General features: G+C 39.8%; 1 long non-coding RNA gene across 1 annotated transcript in view; it reads right to left on the reverse strand.

The window, feature by feature from the left end:
• The window catches only part of LOC109042569 (uncharacterized), a 45,095-nt gene that overhangs the window by 13,042 nt on the left and 7,907 nt on the right, over window positions 1–24,146 (reverse strand). Inside the window, exon 2 of the long non-coding RNA XR_011899818.1 lies at window positions 10,989–11,066. This is a non-coding gene — a long non-coding RNA (uncharacterized lncRNA). The remainder of the gene's footprint in view (window positions 1–10,988; window positions 11,067–24,146) is intronic.

The raw sequence follows: 24,146 nt of genomic DNA on the forward strand, positions 1-24,146 counted from the left end.
GACGGGAGGCCCTGTGTAAAAGTCACGAAAGATTACTCGATATTCAACACTTTTCTACTTCGAATTAAGTCATAAGAGATGCAAAAGATGAAGATAAAGAGAATTATTGTTTCAATCGAACTGCAAGCATAGAAGGAAGGCAAAAACAGCAAAAAAACAAACGCAGTCGTCAGTGACAGCTTACCTTAAAACTCAAATGCGGGATGACAGTCTGGCATATGCAGCGAAAATCGGCGAAACCATTTAGAAACCGGGAGCACACGACGCGAACTTCGTAACATCAAACTACAGCAGTAACTTTCTTTAGCAAATTCAACGACACACAAATTAAACCTTCAATCTAACTTCATAAACTATAAACCGAGAGGAGGATCTCAAGGGGGGGAAAAAGGAACTGAATATGAAACTTATTAGGAGAGAAATTAAGAATTAGTACAGATCTTTATAAGGCGTGCTTCAGAGGCTTTCACGGATTAAAGGGGCAAAAACTCGATGCATTTGGAGAGTACTCGAGATCAAAATATCCAATTTTGAAAATTTTGGCCTATGCTCGAATATTTCGAATTTATTGGATTAACTCGCTGAATTTTCACGGATAAATATAAACGGTTGAACTTTTAAAGCAATTATTTTTAACTTCAGGAAGAGCACTGTAAATCAAAGCATTCGTTCTCACTTCGAAAAATGAACACACACGCGTTAGAATAGACTAAAAATATCGTGGATCATCGAGACAATCTTAATATTAGTAAAACTTATTCACGTTAAGATCACGAAAGTATAGACTAAAAAAACCTATTGGTCAAGAGGACCTTCCTATCAGAACGATTATGGGGAACTTCATGAATAAATTTACACTGGAAAAAAAACAAAAACATATTGGATCTTGAGTCCAGAATCTTAAAAGCATCGACAAGAAAAAATAGCCTTGATTTAATCAGATTTAAGCTTAAATCAAGAACCAAGCCTCTTAATTTGAGCGGATTTCCTTCTGATTTAAGCTTAAATCTGATTGAATCAAGAGTATTTATTCTTTTCAATGTTTTCAAGAGTCTGGACTCTAGATCCAATGTGTTTCTTTCTCCAGTGTACGCAAAATTACCGATGTACAGAAGGAACAACGAACTGATGGCTTATGGATTAAACTTGAAGAAAAACCGAGCCCGAGTCGAGATTTGCAAAATTTAACACTGACACTTGTAAAAATCACAGCTGATGGTTTGGGTTACGAAGTTGTCGGAGTAGAACTGAAGTGCGCATCGCGAAGAAGACGAACATGCCACCAGGGTCCTCGGAGTGGACTGAACTGGTGGAGCTCGAGCACCGAACTTAAGGCCCGCCGGCGATGAATTGACCTTAAATGATTCTCACCCGCGGTACTTCACTCTTCAACCCCCACCGCGCAACCCTTACGGCGGCCAATCAGCGCGCGGGACTCCTGCTGGCCACTCCTGGGAAGGGTCTTCATTGGCCCGCTGCAATTTATCAATTTTGCGTGGGTACTTTCATACATCCGCCGATTTCCTCTTCCTGTTTTCTTAATTCGCTTCCTTTTGGATTCTATTTCCTCCCTTCTGTTTCTTGATCGCATCTTCAAAATATTACTCATGTACGAAGAGATGAAAATTTACAAAATTTACCTTTGATACATACTCTTAAGCAAATCTGCACATCTTGCAAATCTGCTGGTAGGTTAAAATTTTCGAAAGGCTGAGAGAATTTTACAAAAATAATTTTTGGTACTTATTTTTTAGTCAGATAGTATACGAGGAATTTAAAACAAGCCTATAGAATTCGACAAAATCATTCTCAAATAAGGGATGCATTGACACTTTTTTTTTTTTTATAGAGTTAAACATCACAAGAATGATTTCTCGCTAAACTTTCACGTTGCTAGACATGGCAGATGGATCGAACATTTCCACATCCTGATAATTCCTTGTGTTCCAATCGATGGATGGGTCACTAGGCTATGAACGAATTTTGACTTGCGAATACATTTTTCTGAAGATAAATGACGCGTAATCAGTGGGAAATGAGAAAAAATTGCAATTTGACTGACGCAGTACATAACCACCGTTAGTAACCAGCCATTCTGGTGCGTTTGAAATGTCTTGCAAGTTTTTGGATTTATCAAAAGTAGTTTTCTCCGCGATTTTGGCTCCATAAAAATGCGGAAAAATCACCACAATACCTACTCACCGAGTATACTTTCAGAATATTAAAGAAAATAAACAATGTTTAGTGACATATTGGTTAATGAAATTCATGATGTTTAGCGTTCAAAAAAGAACACCGTGCGCCGTACACTCATTGTCAGTTGGACTACATTTCGCAACGAGGAGCCACTATTTGGACTATATTTTGCAATTAGGAACTATACATTTCGGCTCGGTTTAAAAACAAAGTATATGTGCCATTAGTTTTCCTATGCACATATGTGTTTTTTCAGATGAACCAGAATTTATAGCTCTAAATTGCAAACTGCAGTTCATTTCTGGCTCATTTTAGAAACAACGTTCGTTCCTTAAAGCCATTAGTTTCTCTATGCAAATAGGTGATTTTACGAATGAGTCAGAAATTGTAGATCCTTATTGCAAAATGAAGTTTAGTTTGAAGTGGATCGATGCTTAGGTTCCGAAGGAACTATTTTTCAGTCATTTTAAACTTTAGTTGACCCACACTGGAGGGAGTCAATAGGTGAAGTCGGATAAAATCTGGAAACTTTGAAAGCTTATATTTTCAGAAATATGGAACAAAAAAGTTTTAAAGTGGCTCCATTGGTATTTTCGTGAAATTTCGTTACAGAAACACCCTAAGAAATTGAGTTTGTGACGAAATAAACATAAAAATTTGAAATTTTAGTCAAAAATTCCATGTCCCACTTTTTCTATTAGTTCGTTCCATTGTGCGGCCACTCATGTGGACGGTCATACATTCAGCCCTGAAGGCCCGCCACAAGGGGGGGGGGGGGGGGGATACTGGGTCCTTGGTACCGGGGCCCGTGACTTACGTGACAAACCACTACGAATTCATGTGTAACCCTTGTCTCGTAAGGAAAAGTGAAAAAATTACCCTAAAAATTCCGCAAAAGGTGAATAAAGTTTCAAAAACACGCTAGGGCACTATAACATTTTTCTTACTTTTTTAGAGATTTTCAAGATTTTGAGTATATGTAGAATGATATTTTTAGTAACTGTGTTTCATTTTCTTCCGTTGTCGGATGCTAAGAGGCTCCTTTCTGGGCATCCTCGACTTCAATGTTTTAACTCCCTTGCCATAAACGTACGAAAGGGGAGTCCAGGGGGGCCCGGCTCCCCATAGAATTGAAAATTATCATCTGCCCCCTCAAAAAAAAATTTATAGATGTTTTGAATGCAACAATTCGAAAGTTTTTGGTGCTGAAAGTAAACAAAAAAGCCGTAATTATTCTGCAGAAATTGATGGAAAATCTCCATCATAAGAGCTTCATAATGCGTCCAAATAGATTTAAAATTTCAAAAATTTTCCGGGGAAGGCCCCCCCCCCGGTGCTAGGGGCCCGGGCCAGAAAATTGGTACCAGGGCCCGAGATGGGATGTGGCGGAAATGAAGGGGCAATGAAAGTTTCTAATCTACAAGTTGCTTCAATTTTATTTTTCCACCTCCACCCTTGTCTGGAGCATAGAACTTTTCTTCCGCATTATATCCAGGCTGAGGAGTTGCAACAGGTGAAAAAGTACAGATATCACGCCTGAAAATGGACTAAACTGTGCAAAACGGAACTGCAGTTTCTGACTCACCCGCTCAAGCACCTATTTGCAAAGAGAAACTAATGGCACATACGTTGTTTATACGAAGAGCCTGAAATGATAGTTCCTCATTGCAAAACGTAGTCCAAATTGCTCTGCACGCCATGTGTGGATGACAGACTTCATTGCGCTTGTTTTTTCGGAAGCATGAAATTCAATTAAGAAGAGGAATAATAAAAATTAATAAAAATACAGAACATGCAAGACGATTTTTTAGAAACGCAAATGAACACCAACACAGGATAGCCATAATTTCTTCATTTTTAAATTCCCTGACTATTTTTGGTTTTCCCTGACTCCAATATTTTTAGATTCCCTGACATTCAAATGAAATTTCCACTATTATTTTTTTCCCTTTAAACTTCACTGATTCTGCTCAACGCAGAACGCCTTCAATTCTCTGATTTTTATCGGTAACTGCAAATTCCCTGACATCCCCGGTTTTCCAGACCGCCGGTGACCCTGCAAAAGCATCAGGTATGTGTCCTGATGTCCTTCCATAAGCAAGGCGGCTGATCACTTCATAGGCGCAGATGAGGCGTCATTTTTTCTATCCACTCGTTGAAGTCTCCGGCTAGGACCAAACAGTCGCCGCGCTAACACCACTTACTTGGCAACCGGTAACCTTAGAATCTTTACTTATCAGGATGTCTACTAAAACAGGCTGACCAAAAATCTGTACTTTTACAGTACATTCACAAAAAAGTCAGTAACTCCTCAACAGAAAAATTAACTTCTTTCTCAGTGATTCCATTTAAAGAAATCCGAAAAATGTCGAAAATTAGAGATTCTCGCTCGTATTGCGACATCAGGGTGTCTACTAAAACAGGCTGGCCAAAAATCAGTACTATTACCGTACTTTTTCAGTACATTCCCAAGAAATTCAGTACCTCCTCAACAGAAAAATGCAGTACTTTTTCAGTACCTCCAATAGACAGAATTTGAATTTCTCGCTCAGATTGCGACAAAAATGACAAAAAAATTAAACAAATTCCGGACCTTCTTACGGAATTTCCGTACTTCTTAAGTACATTCGGACCGCCCTTACAAAATCAGTACTATTTCCGGACTTTTTGGAAATTCCGGACTCGTAGACACCCTGGACATAAATGACGAAGGCACTCAATTTCATTGGTGGTTTGAAGATTAACAGACTGCACACTCGCGATGTTGCAGGCAAATACTAAGTACTCACAGAATCAATGCGCAGGGGATTCCATACTTTCCAGGCTTCATTAAAAAACACGCGTCGTATGAAAGAAAAAATTCCGAACTTTCTTGCGGAATTTTCGCAATTTTTAAATTCTTCCGGACCGCCCTTGAAAGTCGGCACCATTTCCGAAATAGTAGACACCCTGCTTATACTTCAATCAAAATAGGACAGGAAGCGTTATTTTTCCTATCCGTTCGTTGAAGTCTCCAACTCGGATGGAAAAGTCACCACGCTGATTCCACTTGCATGGGGCGGTGACCGTTGCATACTTGCTCATTCAAAAAACAGCCCTTATTTCCTAAAAGATTCTGATTCTAACTTGTTCGATGTTGAGTTTTCCCGTAACAAAAAAAGATGTTGATGACCCCGATTTTCAACGACGTTCTTATTTTTAGACATGAACACGGAATAAAGTTTGCTAATTTACTATATTCCCGACTAATTTTACAGCCTGACGAAACTGTGGTTGTGCCATCCTGAGGTATAATGGATTCGGCCGCATTTCTGGTTGGTGCCTAGCGCCTTTATCAGCCGAGAATACGGCTGAAATTGCCTGAATAAAGATCTGAAAGCGTATTTCAGCCAAAATTCCGTGTGTATCAATGCTATCAATAGACGTTTTTCACATCGAGTGCACTGCCTGCACTGGAAAAAAACTGCCTGCACTGGAGTCCAGACTCTTGAAAATATTGAAAAGAAAAAATACTCTTGATTCAATCGGATTTTTGCTTGAATCAAAACGAAATCCGCTTTAATTAAGAGGCTTGGTTCTTGATTTAAGCTAGATTCTGATTGAATCAAGAGTACTTTTTCTTGTCGATGATTTTAAGAGTCTGGACTCTAGATTCAATGTGTTTTTTTCCAGTGTGGCTTAGACGAACTTTATATATGTTACGTACCATCTCACGTAGAGACTTCTCCACGTTTAGGTTTCATAAATTTAGGTTTTCGTCATGATTTTTACAAAAGATGAACTTAAAAACTTACACTTTACAAGAAAAGCTCGGTTCAAACTTGATACTGCTTGAATTTGCAGCGAAGAATATGTTTCATCTTTCGAGGTTGATTTCTCAAGGGACGAGGAAAAAAATGCTTAGGATATGAGAAAAAGTAGCATACTTTCAGCAGTATTATTTTCAATAAGAGAAAATATTTCTTGGCAGCAGATTTTAGGTTTTTCAAAGAAAATTGACGGATTTTTAAACGCTTGGAAAAAGTCGCTTTATGAAGAAACGTTAAGAATTCTTTACGTGAGATGGAGATTCAGAGTCTTGCCAACTCTTTCCACTGAGATTTGCGTGGCGTACACTGGATACAACCTCCCTCTTGTCAGTTCTTTTTAACGCATTTTGAACTTTCTCGAGTCGGAATGTTAAAAATTTCCATCGACTTCAAAATTATCGCTCTTCAAAATACCGTAAAATTCGGCACTCAAGAAAGTTATCCGGGGAAGTTGGCAACAAGGCATGGACATCCTGTCCTATTTTGACCAGTCGCATTTTCTCCATTATTTAAGGTGCTTTCATGACTTCCTCTGATCGAAATTTTAAACATTTTCATTAGCTTCAAAATATCAAAGTTCAAAAAACTTAAAATTCCCCGCTTAAGATGGTCATCAGGGGAAAATGCAAGGTTGTTAGAGTTTCTTCATCTTCAAATTCCCTGCCTTTCCCCTGACTATTTTTGCTATTCCCTGACCCCAAAATTTTCGAATTTCCTGACCATCGAGTAATACTTCCACTTTGACTTTTTTCCCTTTAGATTATACTCACTTCTGCTAAACGCTAACACATTAAATTTCCTGACTTTTCCCGGTTTTCCAGACCGCCGGCAATCCTGAAAATGGCAAACAGACGTAGATTTCTAGATCCTTTTTCAACTAGTCGCATTGCCTCTATTATGTATTTATAACGCGTTTACAATTTTCTCGGACTGAAATTTCAAAAATTTCCATCATAAGCATCAAGATATCTTCGTTCAAAAAACTTAGAACTCTCCGCATGAGATGGTCATCAAGGGAAAATGGCAAGTAAGTATGGATATGAAAGTTTTCCTAACCAGTCGCAGGGGCTCTATTAATTATAATGCGTTTTTAACTTTCTCGGATCGAAATTTTAAAAATTTCAATGACGTCAAAATATCGTTCTTGTTGTTAGAAAAATTTAAAATTCCCCGGTCGAGAAGGTCATCTGCCGAAAATAATAAAGGGCATGGATAAAAAGTCTTTTTCCAACCAGTCTTGTGCGTTTCATAATTTACAGCACGTTTTTCAATTACTTGGACCAAAATTTTGAAAATTTCTGTGGGCGTCAAAATAATATGCGTTTGATTAACCTAACGTCTGCATACCTATGTTCAAGCTAATACTTAACAATAATCCTATTGCAAGGACCCCGGTTATTTTCATAAATGCATCGGTTGAACTCCTAATTTATGCTGGAATTGTCAGATTTCCTATGATGGGCTTATACTAAAGCCCCCCCCCCCCCCCGTCTACCTGTTTCGATCAGTTTTGGAAAGAAACCTGTGAAGTACATTGATTTCGGTGTTGGATGCCTTTCAAGCGCACTGTTTTATAGGGAGGTACAATATTATAGCTTACCTTTTGGGGAAGGAAAATTACAAATTGGAGAAGGCTAAGTATTTATCTCTTTGCACCTCTGCCTCATACGTTAACAAGTTAAAATGATTAAATTTATCGTTAAATGACGTGCAACAAATTTTAAGATAATTTACGTAAAGGAACTTAAAACTGTTTAAGATATTATTCTATGATGCTCGCTTCTACGGATAATTTTTTCTTACAATGACCATTTTGTCAAAAATTAGCAAGAAATTATTTTTTTGCCCCCGAGTCCTAATGGATTTAAATCAAACAAGCAAGAATATTCGACTACTTGCCTGGGATTTTGATAAAATGCCTGATTTGACTATTTGCCTGCGACTAATAGACTTTGAAACGTGACAAAATTTGACTGCGTTAAGCGAGAAGGAACCAAGGCACATCAGCTATTGCCAAATTTAAAGGGGCAATTAAATTTTATACACAAAAAGAGTGAGGATTTTTGTGAAAATTTCAGTGAATTTTCTGCATTGCACGAAGAGCAAATTCCTTGAAATTTTCAAAGGAATCCGCACAAACGTTCTCTCGTAAAAAATTAAAGTGCCCAGGAAAACTTGGCAGCAGCTGATGTGCGGCTTGGTTTCTTTCTGCACAGGAAAAAAACACATTGGATCTAGAGTCCAGACTCTAAAAAACATCGACAAGAAAAAGTACTGTCGATTTAATCAGAATCTAGCTTAAATCAAGAACCAAGCCTCTTAATTTAAGCGGATTTCGTTCTGATTCAAGCAAAAATCCGATTGAATCAAGAGTATTTTTTCTTGTCGATGTTTTCAAGAGTCTGGACTCTAGATCCAATGTGTTATTTCATCAGTGTGCTAAACGCGGTCCAATTATGGAAGCCTAGATCTATTCTGCCGTGCTAAGGAAGAACGCCGTATGAGCATCCGAGAGTTGCCAAATTTACTTCGATAAAATTATTATTTTTGAGGAAAGTTATGAATATTTTCCCTTTAAATTGTCAGAATCTTTAGGTGAAATTGCGAATATTATTATCTGAAAAATTGGGAGGAAAATAGTCATAACTTTAGCCGGAAATTTGCGTTTAATGAAAGGAAATTTGGCAACGCCTGAAGGTTCATACGGCGTTTTTCCTTAGCACGGCAGTATTCCCACCCCAGCCTGACATTTCCCGCTTTCCTCCAACCGTGGCAACCCTGTGCGAAGACGTTACTCCTGTCCGGCGAGAAGCCAGGAGCAACGTGATTTCTTTGTCGGGAAACAGGTGGAAAACACCCTGACGTCCGCGGCGTCGCCTTTTTGCCCTTTGCCCTGGCTGCCCACCGCTACCGCAGGCACCATGGACACGGCGAAAGTAATCAGCGTCTCCTGTGTGGACGACTACCTGGGCCGCGGAGGCTCCATCCCTCATTGTCCACGTCCTCGCGATGCACCCTCGGACCGGCAGGCACCGATTCAACGGTGGCTGTTGACCCGGGCCCGGCCACTTTCTAAATTCCCCAAAATCCGCCCTCCAGATTCCCCGCCGTGGGAATCCGTGCCAGGCGCGACGGCTCTGCCTCACAATGACCGCCAACGGCCGTTGACCTATTTCCGAGGCTTGCCGAAATCCGCCGCGCTGGGAATCAACCCCTTGGATCCAGCGTTTTCCCCGATAAGGAGCAAAATTTGGCCTGATGTAGATGTCGCAGGCAAATAGTAAAATCGGGCATTTTGTAAAATGCCTCGGCAAATAGTCGAATACTCTTGCTCAGATTGAATTTTTTATACTCATCATAATTTTGGGCAAAATAGTTAATTTTTCCTGTAAGTAAGAATTCGCCGCAAAAATGCATATCATACAGGAATCTTTCACACGATTTTTAGCTCCTGAATGAATATTTCGCTTGAAATTTCCAGCATGACACAAAACACAGACATTTTTAATATTTTACCATACAAGCATCAAGCATGTATAAGCATCATTTGAGGAGGAAGAAACAAGGGGAGTTCGTAGATTTGATGAGTTATGTGAGCTCTTCGCCATAAATTTACAAAATTTCGTTAACTTAACTGTTAAAATTTGGCTACCTACCTACGCGTTTGATAAAATGCCATATTTGCCATAATTGCCATATTTGCCATAAATGCCCGCGACATAGATACAAAATATATGCCTTTGGTTACCCGGTGCTCATGGGTGCCATTGACGGATCCAGAAAATCGGCAATATTATTTTTTCTCCATTTCAACCTATAGAAATGCATCGATTCTTGAAGGGGTCAGGTGCGCTCTAACAAAGATCGATTGTTCAACACAGGTTTAAATGGAGGAAAGCAAGTGTTGCTAGATTCTGGATCCGCCTCTGATGCGTGCTTTCATGGATGAACCAAGAAGAATGGACCACTAGACAAGGTACGAATTTCAGCGATCTGATACATGTATCTTAACCAGAACTTCACGTAGAACACGATTCACACAAAGAAAATTACTGAAACCAACACCTAACGAAGATATTAACGTTTTTATTTCATATTGGTTACGAGGAATTTGAACTGCCCGCTCACAAGAAACTCAAAGCTCTACGTGAGTCAAATCGCCCACTCAACGGTTTCAGCAAGCTTCTCAATCGAGCAATGTTCATTTCCCACCATGTGTTGTTCAAACTATCAGTAATTTGCTACAGCTGAGCCAAAGCGTCAAGATTGAGGTTGCCAGATTTTTATATCGCAGAGATTGTCATGATAATGTTTAGCACGCGATGTGAATTACGTAGAGCATTGAGTTTTAATGAGCGGGTAGTTTGAATTCACGCTTCAGAAATCGTTAAATGTCTTTGAAATGAGTTGATTTCGGTAATTTTTGTTGTGCGCATCGTGTTTAACGTGAAATTTTGGTTGAGAAACATGTATCAGAATGCGGAAATTCGTGCCTTGTCTAGTGGTCCATTGTATCATACTGCAAAATGTTCTCAAAATAACATACACATAAGCAACTTGGCAACACTGGATTTCCTCCATTTAAACCTCTGTTAAATAATCGATTCTTGTCGGAGCACCTGGCCCCTTCAAGAATCGATTCGTTTCCATAGGTTTAAATGGAGAAAAAGCAATGTTGCCAAATTGCTGGATCCGCCAATGCTGAAAATGTCAATTTATTGAGTTAAAAAAACGCTGTTTTGCTATCGTTTTTATAACTGAAACTTAACGATAGCAAAGCGACGCTCTTATATTTGGAAAAAAAAAAATCTCGTCGACGTGGAACGGCGCTTTAAGTCAGAATGATATCTCAAGAATTGTTTTTCTTTTCAGTGTACTTCCAACGGAAAGTATAAAACGTAGTCACATTGTCAAACGGAAGGGGGGGGGGGTGGATGGGGGACTAAAACTACAGTAACTGTTGAGAGAAAGAGGATATCTTACCTTACTAATTTTGTCTCCTACTAGATATACCCGGCTCCACCTGAGAGAGATATCCGTTCAACGCCTCTCATCTCCACGCTGAAACAGATAGATTTCATCAAATTATTTCCGTTGATTGAAAATGAATGTTGCATTACATAGTAAGCGGATGATCACATCGCACTTTGCGAAAGATGGGAACCCCGTTGATACCTCACAGCAAACAAGTGATGAAACACACTTAAGAGAAAATATAGCCCGTGACACCCTGTGGATCGGTTAATAACTATTAATGTTCCTTCGGACTAAACTTTCTGAGTTGATAAATCGAGATATCATTATACAACTTCGAAACAATCGCGAAAAAATTCAATCTTAATATCGCAGAAAATCGATATTTAAAACCGATTTAGCGGATTGACTGCAAAAATTGAGTTTGCGTTTCTAGTTACGCAGGGAAACGCTAGTAGTATCGCATTTTGCATCTTTTTAATCTTCTGGAAATTATGCTGGAAAAAAAAGATGAGAACAAAAATTTGCAATGGACCACTTGACTAGGTACGAATTTAAGCATTCTGATACATGTTTTTTAACCAAAATTTCACGTAAAACACGATGCGCACAACAAAAATTACCGAAATCAACTCCTTACGAAGATATTTAATGATTCTTGATGCGTAAATTCAAACCATCCGCTCATGAAAACTCAATGTTCTACGTGATTCACATCGCGCGCTAAACGTTATCATGAGCATCTCTGCGATAAAAAAATCTGGCAACCTCCATCTTGACACTTTGGCTCAGCTATAGCAAATTACTTATAGTTTGAAAAACACTTGATGGGAAATGAACATCACTCGATTGAGGAGCTTGCTGAAACCGTTGTAGTGCGCGATTTGACTCACGTAGAGCTTTGAGTTTTTTGTGAGCGGGCAGTTCAAATTCCTCGCAACTAATATAAAATAAAAATGTTAATATCTCCGTTAGGAGTTGGTTTCGGTAATTTTCGTTGCGCGAATCGTGTTCTACGTGAAATTCTGATTAAGAAGCATGTATCAGAATGCTTAAATTCGCACCTTGTCAACTGGTCCATTGTGAAAATTCGAGCCTCATGTTTCCAATGAATGCTTTGTCCTACAAAGCCAGGACTTTTTTTCTCGTCCATTTGTTTCCAAAAAGCAACGCAACTTTTTTTACCTAAAGATCATCGGATTCTAAACCAATTTATTTTCGCTCCACCCTGGTCTAACCTGTACTTGACGGGGAGGATTTGGACTGCATTTTGTAATAAGGCACTACACTTTCTGACTCATCCATGAAAACATCTACAGGGTGTCTAGTATTTTTTAATTTAGAAAAATCCTGATATTTTCCTGAAATTGTATCAAATTTCTGAATTTTTCATTTTGAAAGTTCCTGATATTTTCCTGATTTTTCTCGACTCCTGGCACGGCAAGCAAAAAGCAGTAAGACTTTCTCCGTTGAGGAGATTTGCGTAAGAAAAATTCCTGATAAAACGTCCGATTTTTCCGATTTTCCTGATGCCCTGATTCTATCTGCATAAGGAAATAAATTAAACGGACGAAGTAAACTAGAAACCATACACTGAAAATACTTAAAAATAGTAACTTGGCAGAAATTCGATTGTATTTCCCGTGATGTGACTGTATGTAATAGCGCCCATAACGCCACAAACGTCACCAACCAACACCTAAATGGAGATATAAGCGCTAGCAAATATTATTTGGATCGCATTTAGAAAAAAGGGACCAGCGCGATTACAGTGTTGTGAAAATTTTGCTTCTTCATAATTTTCTGAAAAATCTTCAAGAATGACAAAAAGTTTTGGCTTCCCACCAAAAAAATTTGCAATTTTAAAGGAAAATAATTGTGTAAATTTTAATACTGTATACATTTTGAGTATTGTTAAAAGAAAAGAAGAAGTTGCACGATTTTGATAAGACTGTAATCGCGCTGGTTCCTTTGTGCGAAATGCCATTCATTTGGTACAGGTACCACATTCTCACAGTTGCGCTCTCTCCAAATACCTAAGTACTTTGACCACGCGTATGATTCAAGACTGGATAGGTAAAATATTCAAAACTAGGGGGCAGAACCCCAGCCACTACGCAGCCCAACCTCCGTGAAATTGCTTCGCGCCCTCTGGGGCCCGCACCGTGGGTCCCCGTAAGTTGATCTGACTGGCGCAGGCACATCTAAGGACTATTTCATATTAATATCCGCAAAAATCATGAAAATGGGCACAGTAGATCCTTCAAACAAACTTTGACGAAAAAACGAACATTCACATTGTTTAAATGGGAGACTTCACATCTTCATTACGTAATTTAAAGGCACCTGGATCATATTTTAGGATTGAGCGGGCCCATCCAGGGGTTACAGCCTATCTAAGTCTGCAGGAAATCGACCCAGCAGAATGGTAGAACGAACTGAGCCAAAAAATGAAAATTTAGGGAATCTGAGAGTTTGTAGTAATGAAAGCAGTGGAAAAGAAGAAGTTTCAGGAAGAGAAGCGAACACCGGGAAAAAACAGGTACTCACGCAACGAAAACAACGTCCTTAAAGTTTCGGGTTAAATCCGATGAGCTAAAACCACACGAAACACCTGTAATACATGCTGCTTTATGTCGAAGAAAAAAGTAAATGGACAACCACGAAAAGCGCGACAAAGAAACACGACGACGCCCAGCTTCAGGGAGATAATCCGCGCCGACAGCTTTCAAGCTCCAGATGGACGCGATGCGATTCACAGTTGTCAAACTTTTCAACTCTAAAGCAAGCTGAAACGCTTAAAATTCCACGAGGACTGGAAATTCGGCATCGATGAAGTCCAAAATCCATTTTCAACATTCGTGAATAGCGTCCTATCACCGTTCACTCGATGCGCTGACACCTTCGTCCTATCTCGGACCATCAACCGCAACTTCGAGGTGGGTCTACTCGAAAGAAGTGATAAGAACGCTTCCATCACCAAATCACTATTCGATAACACAGCCCCGAAAATTGCCGGTCAGTTTTAGAACACTGAAAAAACTCCAGCCGTGGAAGCCGTACTTACGGACTACATAGACATACCGTCCGCGTTCCGGGCTCAGAGGCCGAAAGTTCCGGGCGTAGCTCCGGCTCCAGTAATTTCGGCCTCTGAGCCCGGAGCGGACGGTATGTCTATACAGCCCGTAACTTTTTTTCAGAGAATATGCGTTGTTAGAGTAATCAAAGACAGAAAGCTCAGAGCGGTAAATAAATCTTTTTTCACTTAATTTTCTACCGGATTTCAGGGCGTGCTTATCTGAATCTTTCGTTTAATATCAAAATCATACCTGCTCTCTCCTTCTAATGTAAAAATTAGAAATCGTTTCTTTTCGAAAATGCTCAACAAGTAAGCCTATCTCTCATCGAACTTACAATTAGCTGATTCTTGCGCAATTTATGAAAATTTACGATTCCTGACTTCAACTTAGAGGACATGCGTAGATATTATTTGATTTTCATATTAGATGGAGGAAACTAAAAAATTTCTAATATGCACGTTCTAAAATATAATGACAATTGATTTTGGTATTAACTACTGAGCGCTTTCGTTAATACAGCCTAACTTGCCGACTTCAGATGACTTCAACAACGCATTTAAGCTGTTTAAAGTTTCATGATCAACTCATGTGTATTTTACGGCGCTAAATTCGAAAAAAAAAAGAAAAAGAAAAAAAAAAAACCCGACAGCTTTATCCTTTACGACATGATTCTTCCAAGCCTTTTCGCCGTGACACTGGTGGTAAATAGAAGCAGTATGGAAAAATATTATTTTGCCGTGCAGCCCTGCTAAGGGAAAACGCCGTATGAACCTTCAGGCATTGCCAAATTTCATACGACACGAATTTCCTTGTAGGTAAACTTATGAATATTTTCTTTCCAATTTTTCGAATACTTTTGCTCGCAATTTCACCTAAAGTTCTTGAAAATTTCAAGGAAAAATATTCTTAACTTTCCTCAGAAATGAACATTTTATCGAGGGCAATTTGGCTTCTCTCGAATGTTCATACGGCGTTCTTCCTATGACTTTCAGGACATCGTTTGTCGAAGAGAACAAAAATACCTCATCTTTTTTTCCCCCTGTCGCACAACAATTTTTGGGAAAAGCTATTGTCAGAAATGTGATAGTGAAAAACGCGGGTAAGGTGCTCATAGCCATAAAAAAGATGTGCCTGGAATCAATTCGGGGTAACGTCTACTGTGGTGTAAAACAAAGTGTACTTCACACCATGAAGAATAATAGCCTGAATATATTACAATCGAACTTTTTCATGACTGTTCATACATATAGTCCCGGTTTTGCTTTCCATTCCCAGATTTCTGACAGTGTATGGGAAAATTTTGAAAGGACAAAAAATCCTAACGCGATAGGGGAGATGACGGTTATCACTTTCGGATTGTGCGCTAAGAAAAAATAGGAATAACTCCCTGGCCAAAAAGCAGTTCAGTTCTTTCCCAAAGATCGCCTACGAGGTGCCAAGTGCCTTTAAGGTTAGGAGAATAATATCAGAAAGTTACTTTCTTGCGATGATGAACCCGGTTTTTCTCCGTACGCGAGCATCAGGTTACATGCGGTAAACAGACCGCAATTTGCAATTGGGAACTACTATTTCTGGCTCGTCCGTAAAAATACTTACGTCCATAAGGACTCTAATGGCACATACGCTGTTTCTAAAATCAGCCACAGATCCTTCCTTGTTGTAAAATATAGTCCATAAGTAGTTTTGGCTTCACTTTCGATACGTTCAAAACATTGGGTACCTAACACTTCAACTACCACCATTCTTTTTTCGCACGTTTAACTTATTTTCGGGTAGTTCGGTCGAATCAAAAGGCAAAATGAGCCAGTTCAAATGCAGGCGCGCTCGACTGGAGTGATAGTGCTGTGCGACAATGTTTATACCTACTGGTCATTAATTCAGTGTTGATGATCTAGTTTTAATGATGAGCTAATTACGAACGTCATTAAATTAATGAAATCAATCAACATTCACGCGTTAACGTATATTAGGGCTGTCAACATCGTTTAGGTGCTTCCTAAATACCTAGTACGAAGAACTCAAAAAAAAAAAAACGTGGGTTTGCTGAACGAAAACGAATAGATTATGACTTTTTTCAAGAAAATGATGTTATTGCACAAGCTGGACTGATTTTTTGTTTTTGATTTGGCCTCCATTTTGAGACACAGTAAAAATTTAATCGGGCTATTACTGTAAGGCAGAGTAACGGGATCAACACAAAATGTGATAAGAGCAGTCTAATTAAGGTGATTCAACGGACGCCATTTTTTTTGTCAGCGACGTGCGATATATCGCATCAATTCGTTCCATAATTTCAGCTACTTATCATTTTTTTCGAACTTTGAGATCGCACTTCTGTTGTCATGAGACTGAAGAACTCATATATCATAGACTGAGAAATTCAACGGAATAAAGGCTTGGTTTTTTTAGGGAAAAAATACCGCATTCGATACTGATATCGAAACTTTACTCGAATGCGGTATTTTCTCTCTATAAAAAATACCACGCCTTAATTATGATGAATTTCTTTGTCAAATTTGGTACATGAATAAGAGTCTAATGACAAGAGAGGTGCCATCTCAAAATTCGAAAAAAATGATAAGTAGCTGAAATTATGGAACAAATTGATGCTATATATCGCACGTCGCTCCGACACAAAAAATGGCGTCCGTTGAATCACCTTAAATGACTTAAGGTTGAACGCCCGGACTGCAGGGACGAAATCTATGGGCCAAATCTCGGGTCGATTATCCTGAAAATTTACTATCCAGAAGTGCAACCCCTGTCACAGCTACAGCCCCCGCAGCAGTCAGGAAAAGCATAATTTTTCATGAAGGGTGGGGACATTTAGGGAACGAAACTCATGACCGTTAAAAATACGGACTATAATTTTACGCGTTAAATGCACGCAAGGCCTTAAAAATATTGAATCTCAATTAAATCAAATGGATGGATATACCAGATCTCATGCTGGGCCCAAACTCGGTGGATGAGTTTTGGATATGTTGTTTGGGACCGTTCATGACGTAAAATATTTGAAGAGGATCATCCGATTTGGGCCCACCATGATGGTGTGGAACACTGAAAATACGCACATTTTCCTGAATTTACCTGAGAAACAAGGTGTGGCCATCAGCCTAAACTTTTCGGAAGAGAAAAAATGGACCACATTTCGCAATTAGGAACTACAATGTTTAACTCATTGTAGATACAACATATGCGTCATTAGTTTCCTTACGTAGATCGGTGTTCTTATAAATGCATGAGCCAGAGGTTGTAGTTCCGTATTGCGGAATGCCGTCCAAATATACTGATTCTTAAAAACTATCTAAATCAAGGACAGTATGCGTGAAACTCTGTACGTCAACCGTTTTTAGGGTACAAATTGGGACTAAATTTTACACTAAGGAACTACAATCTCGGCTCATTTCAGGCGTGCAGAATTTTCCCAGCTGCCACACTTTTACGCGCCCGCCAGCCGGCTTTCCACATTTTTCTCATCAGTTTTCCGCAAAATTTCCCACCAATCTTCAAAAAGATGACGTGTTTTCCTTTGATTGTAGACTTGCGGCCCCTCAAGATGGTCCCTCCTTCCATGCGCCCTTTTCTGTACCCCTGGCTCATTTTAGAAGCAAAATGTGTGTCATTAGTTCCCTTATGCACATACATACACTGGAAAAAAATACATTGGATCTGGAGTCCAGACTCATTAAAACATCGACAAGAAAAAATACTCTTGATTCAATCAGATTTAAGCTTAAATCAAGAACCAAGCCTCTTAATTGAGCGGATTTCCTTTTGATTTAAGCTTAGATCTGATTGAATCAAGAGTCCTTTTTCTTGTCAATGTTTTCAGGAGTCTGGACTGTAGATCCAATGTGTTTTTTTTTTTCCAGTACATAGGAGTTTTCACAGATGAGCCAGAAATTGTAGTTCCGGATTTAGCATAATCCAATGGGATTAGAGCGCTAAATCTGGCAGCGTAGTTGCTGTCGACGTCGGGGTTTACCTAAGATTGGCTACGGGTGGAAAGAGGCGAGCTAGACACAAGGCGCGGGATATCCCTCTGACCGGAGGCGGGTGAGCCTGGCGACGCCGGGGAAACGTGCCGCGGAAGTGGTGGCGGGGTCTTCCGAGTTCCGACAGTTCCGAGCAGTGAGCGTCCGCGGATAATGGAGCCGGCACGGGGAGGCACCGGCACCGGGAATCAAAGCAACAACCCCGAGCCGGAGGAGTCTATGCTAATCGGCATCTCTCCGCGATCAGGCTGTCGGTGGAGTCCACAGCCCTTCCGCGAATTTCCACTTGCTGCCTCGTCCACATTTCCACGAAGGGAGCATCGCGAATCGCCAGCCTAGCGGCATCTCCTTCAGAACCCGCCGCCTTGAGTACGGTCCTCCGCTAAATTATTTCAGAAAATTTCCTTCGTTTTAAACGACGCTGGAAAAAAAACACATTGGATCTAGAGTCCAGACTCTTGAAAACATTGACAAGAAAAAATACTCTTGATTCAATCAGATTTTTGCTCAAATCAAAAGGAAATCCGCTCAAATTAAGAGGCTTGGTTCTTGATTTAAGCAAAAATCCGATTGAATCAAGATTATTTTTTCTTGTCGATGTTTTTAAGAGTCTGGACTCAAGATCCAATGTGTTTTCTTTTCCAGTAGAGCATAACCGATGTGCACAGCGGCCTGATTTTTAACGTCCCTTGACATACGGCCAACACACATTAGTAGGGTTCTCCGCCAAAATAATTCAGAAAATTTCCTTTGTTTTAAACGAGCATAACCGATGTGAACTGCGGCCTGATTTTTAACGTCCCTTGACATACGGCCAACACACATTAGTAGGGTCCTCCGCCAAAATACTTCAGAAAATTTCCTTCGTTTTAAACGAGCATAACCGATGTGAATTGCGGCCTGATGTTTAAGGCCCCTTGACGTACGGCCGACACACATTAGCCCTGTAATGCAGTGCACTTCGACTGGACCGCATACTGCAATTACGAACTGAAATTTCTGGCTTATTCGTAAAAACACTCATGTGCATAAGGAAACTAATGACACATACTTTGTTTCTCAAGTGAGCTGGAAATCGTAGTTTCTGAGTGCAAATGTAGTCCCACTTTCTCGGTAGGATTCGAACACCGACACAGATAGGGCTGTATTTTGTTATATCTTGCCACCATAGGAGGGTTTGCGATTTGGGCCATAATCGTCCCCTTTGTAGTTGACGATGCATATTGAACAAAAATAATCGAGTTTTGCCTACACTCACATTTTCTGGCTGCGAAACAGGGACCTGAAACATGGCTCCGGAGCCCAAAATAGCTGAAAATTCGCGTTTTCCGCGGCTCCACCTCAGATTTTAACCAGGGCCCAACGGCGACGGGTCGTGGGCTTTGGATATGATGTCAGGGATACCTGAACACGTAACATACTTGGATATGATCAACCGTTGCCTTTGGGTCAAAGTTAAAAATCGAACTTTTCAAACTTATGAGCCCGTAACAGCTGAAAATTCCCGTTTGTCCAATGTTCTATTCAGGTTCTGGACTGAATCCAGAACTTTTCTTCGAATATAGGGAAAAGATTCATACAGCCTATCGATATTTAAGAATGTTGTCACAAGTCACTTGAATGATTTTTAGTTTAAAATGAATTTCATACTAATTCACGTATAGGTAGACATGTCAACTCCAGATTGCTTGATCCCTTGCCAAATTCGATTTTGAACTTCAGCCCAAAGGCGACGGTTGATAGTATTCTGGTATGTTACGTGTCCAGGTGTCCCTGACATCTTATTCGAAGCTCACGATCCGTCAATTTGGGCCCAGGTCTAAATCTGAGATAGAACCGCGAAAAACATGAATTTTCAGTTATTTTGGGCTCTGGAGCCATGTTAGGTTCCTTTCGCAGCCAAAACATGTGAGTATCGGCAAAACTCGATAATGTCTGTTAATTATGCATCGGCAACTCGCAACTGCCAAATATAAAAAAAATTCCCGATTCCGTGGAGGGGCCGATTTCAGCCGAAATTGCAACCCATCCGTTAAAATAGTCTCAATAATTAGGCTGCTAGACCGAGTTTGCGATGGTTTCTTAGGTTTGGCGTAATCTGCGTACGATTGATAAGTTTCAAAGAACCATTAGATGGTTTATTTTGTGGGAACCGAAATTTCTGTCTCCGGATTAATCATTTAAGGAATTTTCGTGAGAAAAAACATTATCTAAGACCTTATATTAAATTCTAAAGTCCTGATCCCGATGAACCATAGTGGGTACATTGAATTTCGTTGCAAATCGAAAATAGTGCTATTCATTTTACTTAAAGGTTCTGGAATATAATTTCCAGCGCAAGAACATTTTGTCAATGATCAAGCTACAAACTTAAATTTCGTTTTCTCCCACAGAATAATTCATCTTATGGATAGACTTAGAAATACAATGATCGTGCCTAAAACGCATTGCAGCAACAATGGCGCAGAAAATTTTACCGTGAAATGGGGGATCCCACGTAAGAACGAGAAAAATGGGGGAACCCTCCACAAAGGGGGAGGTATTTTTTTTCTTCTTTTTGCGAAATGGTCGACAAAAAAATTCAAGCGCGGTGTTTGGAGGGAACCAAACTGTCGATCGCGTTACTTTATGAATCGGGCAAAATTTTGCGAAAACTTGAAATGAGGGAACCCTTGGAAGTTTCTACACCCCTGTGCGGCAAAGTTAAGAATCCAACTTAACAGAAACGCGCCGAGCCGTATTTTGGAAGAAAACAAGTTGGGAGTGTGGTTTTGGATGTAACAAGTCGTAAATTTTATCCAGTCTAAACCTCAAGTCAAGAAAGAGACGGGAAATGAAACCTAATTTCAGTAGAGCGATATTTGTTGAGTTAGATTGAAAAATTGGATATAGAAATTTCAACAGAACACAGGAAAGAAAAACACATTGGATCTAGAGTCCAGCCTCTTGAAAACATTGACATGAAAAAGGACTCTTGATTCAATCAGATTTAAGCTTACATCAAAAGGAAATCCGCTCAAATTAAGAGGCTTGGTTCTTGATTTAAGCAAAAATCCGATTGAATCAAGAGTATTTTTTCTTGTCGATGTTTTTAAGAGTCTGGACTTTAGATCCAGTGTTTTTTTTTCCAGTGAAAACGCTCTCCAGTGTCCTGAAGAACAAGTGAGGCATTGGCAAAGTGAGCCAAGTCCGTTTGGCTGATGAGTCCTATATCACGCAGAAAGATCCGCGTTATGGGGCTCATCAGCAAAATTGACTAAGCTCCCTTTACTTCAAGATACCTCACATTACGAACAGTTCTCATTTTTGTGCAAAGAGATGGCTTTTAGTTACATTGTAATTCGGAAATTGTATAACCTAGGCAGGATGTTTTCGACCTAAAAACTTTAAATGTTCATAACAAATGGTTCAAGCAGTGGCGTGGCGTGAATAATCGATTATCGATATCTTGTCATTTGAAGCTATGGTAAAGAATCGATTACTAAGGTGTTCGCTGCGAACACCCTGATAATCGATCTTTTTTCACAGGTTTGAGTGGCGTATCAATCGATATATCGCAAAGCACGCCACGCCACTTGTTCAATGGTTTGACATTCTTGGGCGGTTTTTGTGCCAACATGTTTGCATAATACTCCTTTATACTCTGGTTTCAGTACCAATCTCGATTTTCAACTTTCGTGCACGGGTGCAGAAAGTTCACGAACTAACGACCGATGGGTCGTTCGCACATTGTGTAAGCGATGGGAAAATTGCATATGCACTTTCCAAAGATGTGTATGCGCGCTGCTCTACGTATTTTCAAATAGCTTACGCATCTTCAAACTTAGCGCGATTTGCAAGTCAAGAGCCGAGAACGAGACTAGGGATCGGATCGGGGAGACGAGAGAGATTCTTAAAGTATGCCTAAAGTTTCGCAGGCACTTCCCGCGATTGTTTTTCGGGCAAAGTTCAAAGTTTTGACAATTTTCTTCCGGAAGATGCGGTCTCTCTTCACAGGTCCGGCCTCAATTGAGGCGTTGGGTGCAGAAAGGGCGTTTCTCGGTTGTGAAGCTTCAGAATCTCCGCTGCTAATTGTTATTTTAGAGAGGAGACTATTCGGCAAATTTTCTGAAATTTTTAGTTTTCAGTAGGTATTGTAAAATCATTAAGAAAATTCCGTAAAAGTTTCGACGAATTCCATGCATTTGCTTTAATTATAATGAATGAAACGTTAATGGAGATCCGATACACCACAGCCATGAAATACCCTTTTTGCACCTGGCACTTCAATTGGACGCACTGGAAAAAAAATCGCTTGGATCTAGAGTCCAGATTCGTAAAAACATTGACAAGAAAAAATACCCTAGATTCAATCGGATTTTTGCTTAAATCGAGAACCAAGCCTCTTAATTTAAGCAAATTTATTTTTGATTCGAGCGAAAATCCGATTGAATCAAGAGTACTTTTTCTTGTCATTGTTTTCAAGAGTCTGGACTCTAGATCCAAGCGACTTTTTTTTCCAGTGCGTATTTATGCTAAAAGGAACTCTGTGCATAGGGTGTCGCCGGAACATAGTTCCTTTGAGCATAAATACGTCCAATTATGAGGCAACAATATTTTTTCGCACATCCACATCAACAATGATAAGACGTTTGGTCTCTTTTCCGATGTGAACGCGTGATACAACTATTTCGACTTCCAAGCAGGTAAAATTGCGTATCCACGAAATGAAGGAGAATCTTTTTCGGCGGCCTCAGAGACTTTAACGCAGGAGTAGAAAAGTTGGATGGGGCGAAAGTAATGCAGAAAAGGGGTAAGAGGTGTTCATATTACGGATGGCTTGCAAGGAGAGAGGGGGCGGTCAAAAATCGGCCAAAATTGGGCACCTACTACTTGAGCGGCCCCTAAGTATGCGCTAAAACGCTTCAAGTGCAACTTCTTTTCAATGAAGAACTAAAGTCTTTAACCAAGCTGACAAGCTGAGACCCCCTTACCCCTAAAGTAGCTCACGAAATATTTTGAACAATTGAAATCAGTCTGTATGAAACTGTCGTTAGAAGCAAAAATAGTTTGTTATTTCAGGTTAGGTTTTAAAGGCAAAACTGGTTGGCGGCGACTGGGTTAACTACCCGCGGATAACTTGAAAAAGCTTGTGACAAACCGAACAGCGTAGAATGCGCGCTAAGGAATGAATTTCAGACTTCATTTAGAGCCTAGCACGGTTTAACCGTTGAGAAAATATTTCCTCAGGGATTAGCTCTGTTCGTCGTTCCTTTCACGAAATAACGTAACGTCAATGTTGCCAGATATTGCCGCGCAAATTGCATTTTCACCAGGAGAATTTTGAGCATTTCCAAGGGGCCGTCGTCGCCGTCCCTACAATACGTACACTGGAAAAAAACCACATTGGATCTAGAGTCCAGACTCTTGAAAACATTGACAAGAAAAAGGACTCTTGATTCAATCAAATTTAAGCTTAAATCAAAAGGAAATCCGCTCAAATTAAGAGGCTTAGTTCTTGATTTAAGCTTAAATCTCATTGAATCAAGAGTATTTTTTCTTGTCCGTGTTTTAATGAGTCTGGACTCTAGATCCAATGTGGGTTTTTTCCCAGTGTAACGCACTTTTTCGGCATTTCTGATCCCCTCTCTCCTTTGAACGATTTTGAGCCTGGGGTCCCTAGGTCCCTATTTTTCAATACGTACAAACAAAATGGCGTAAAGCTCTCCTCAACCCTCCGCCCCTTCGAGCGTTGCGTAATGTAGGGACGCGCCCTAACAGAGGATTTCATTATTTTCCTTCGCTAGGAAAAAACACATTGGATCTAGATTCCAGACTCTTGAACATTGACAATAAAAAATACTCTGAATTCAATCGGATTTTGGCTTGAATCAAAACGAAATCCGCTAGATTAAGAGGCTTGGTTCTTGATTTAAGCTCGATTCTGATTGAATCAAGAGTACTTTTTCTTGTCGATGTTTTTAAGAGTCTGGGCTCTAGATCCAATGCGTTTTTTCAGATGTTTTGCGATTTCTTCTCGTAAGAAATTCAATTTTTGTAGTTCATTTTGAAACCTTAGAATGAAGTTGCGTTCATTTGTGCTGAAGACG

This window comes from Bemisia tabaci, chromosome 4, assembly GCF_918797505.1.
Source record: "Bemisia tabaci chromosome 4, PGI_BMITA_v3".
Classification (NCBI taxonomy): domain Eukaryota; kingdom Metazoa; phylum Arthropoda; class Insecta; order Hemiptera; family Aleyrodidae; genus Bemisia; species Bemisia tabaci.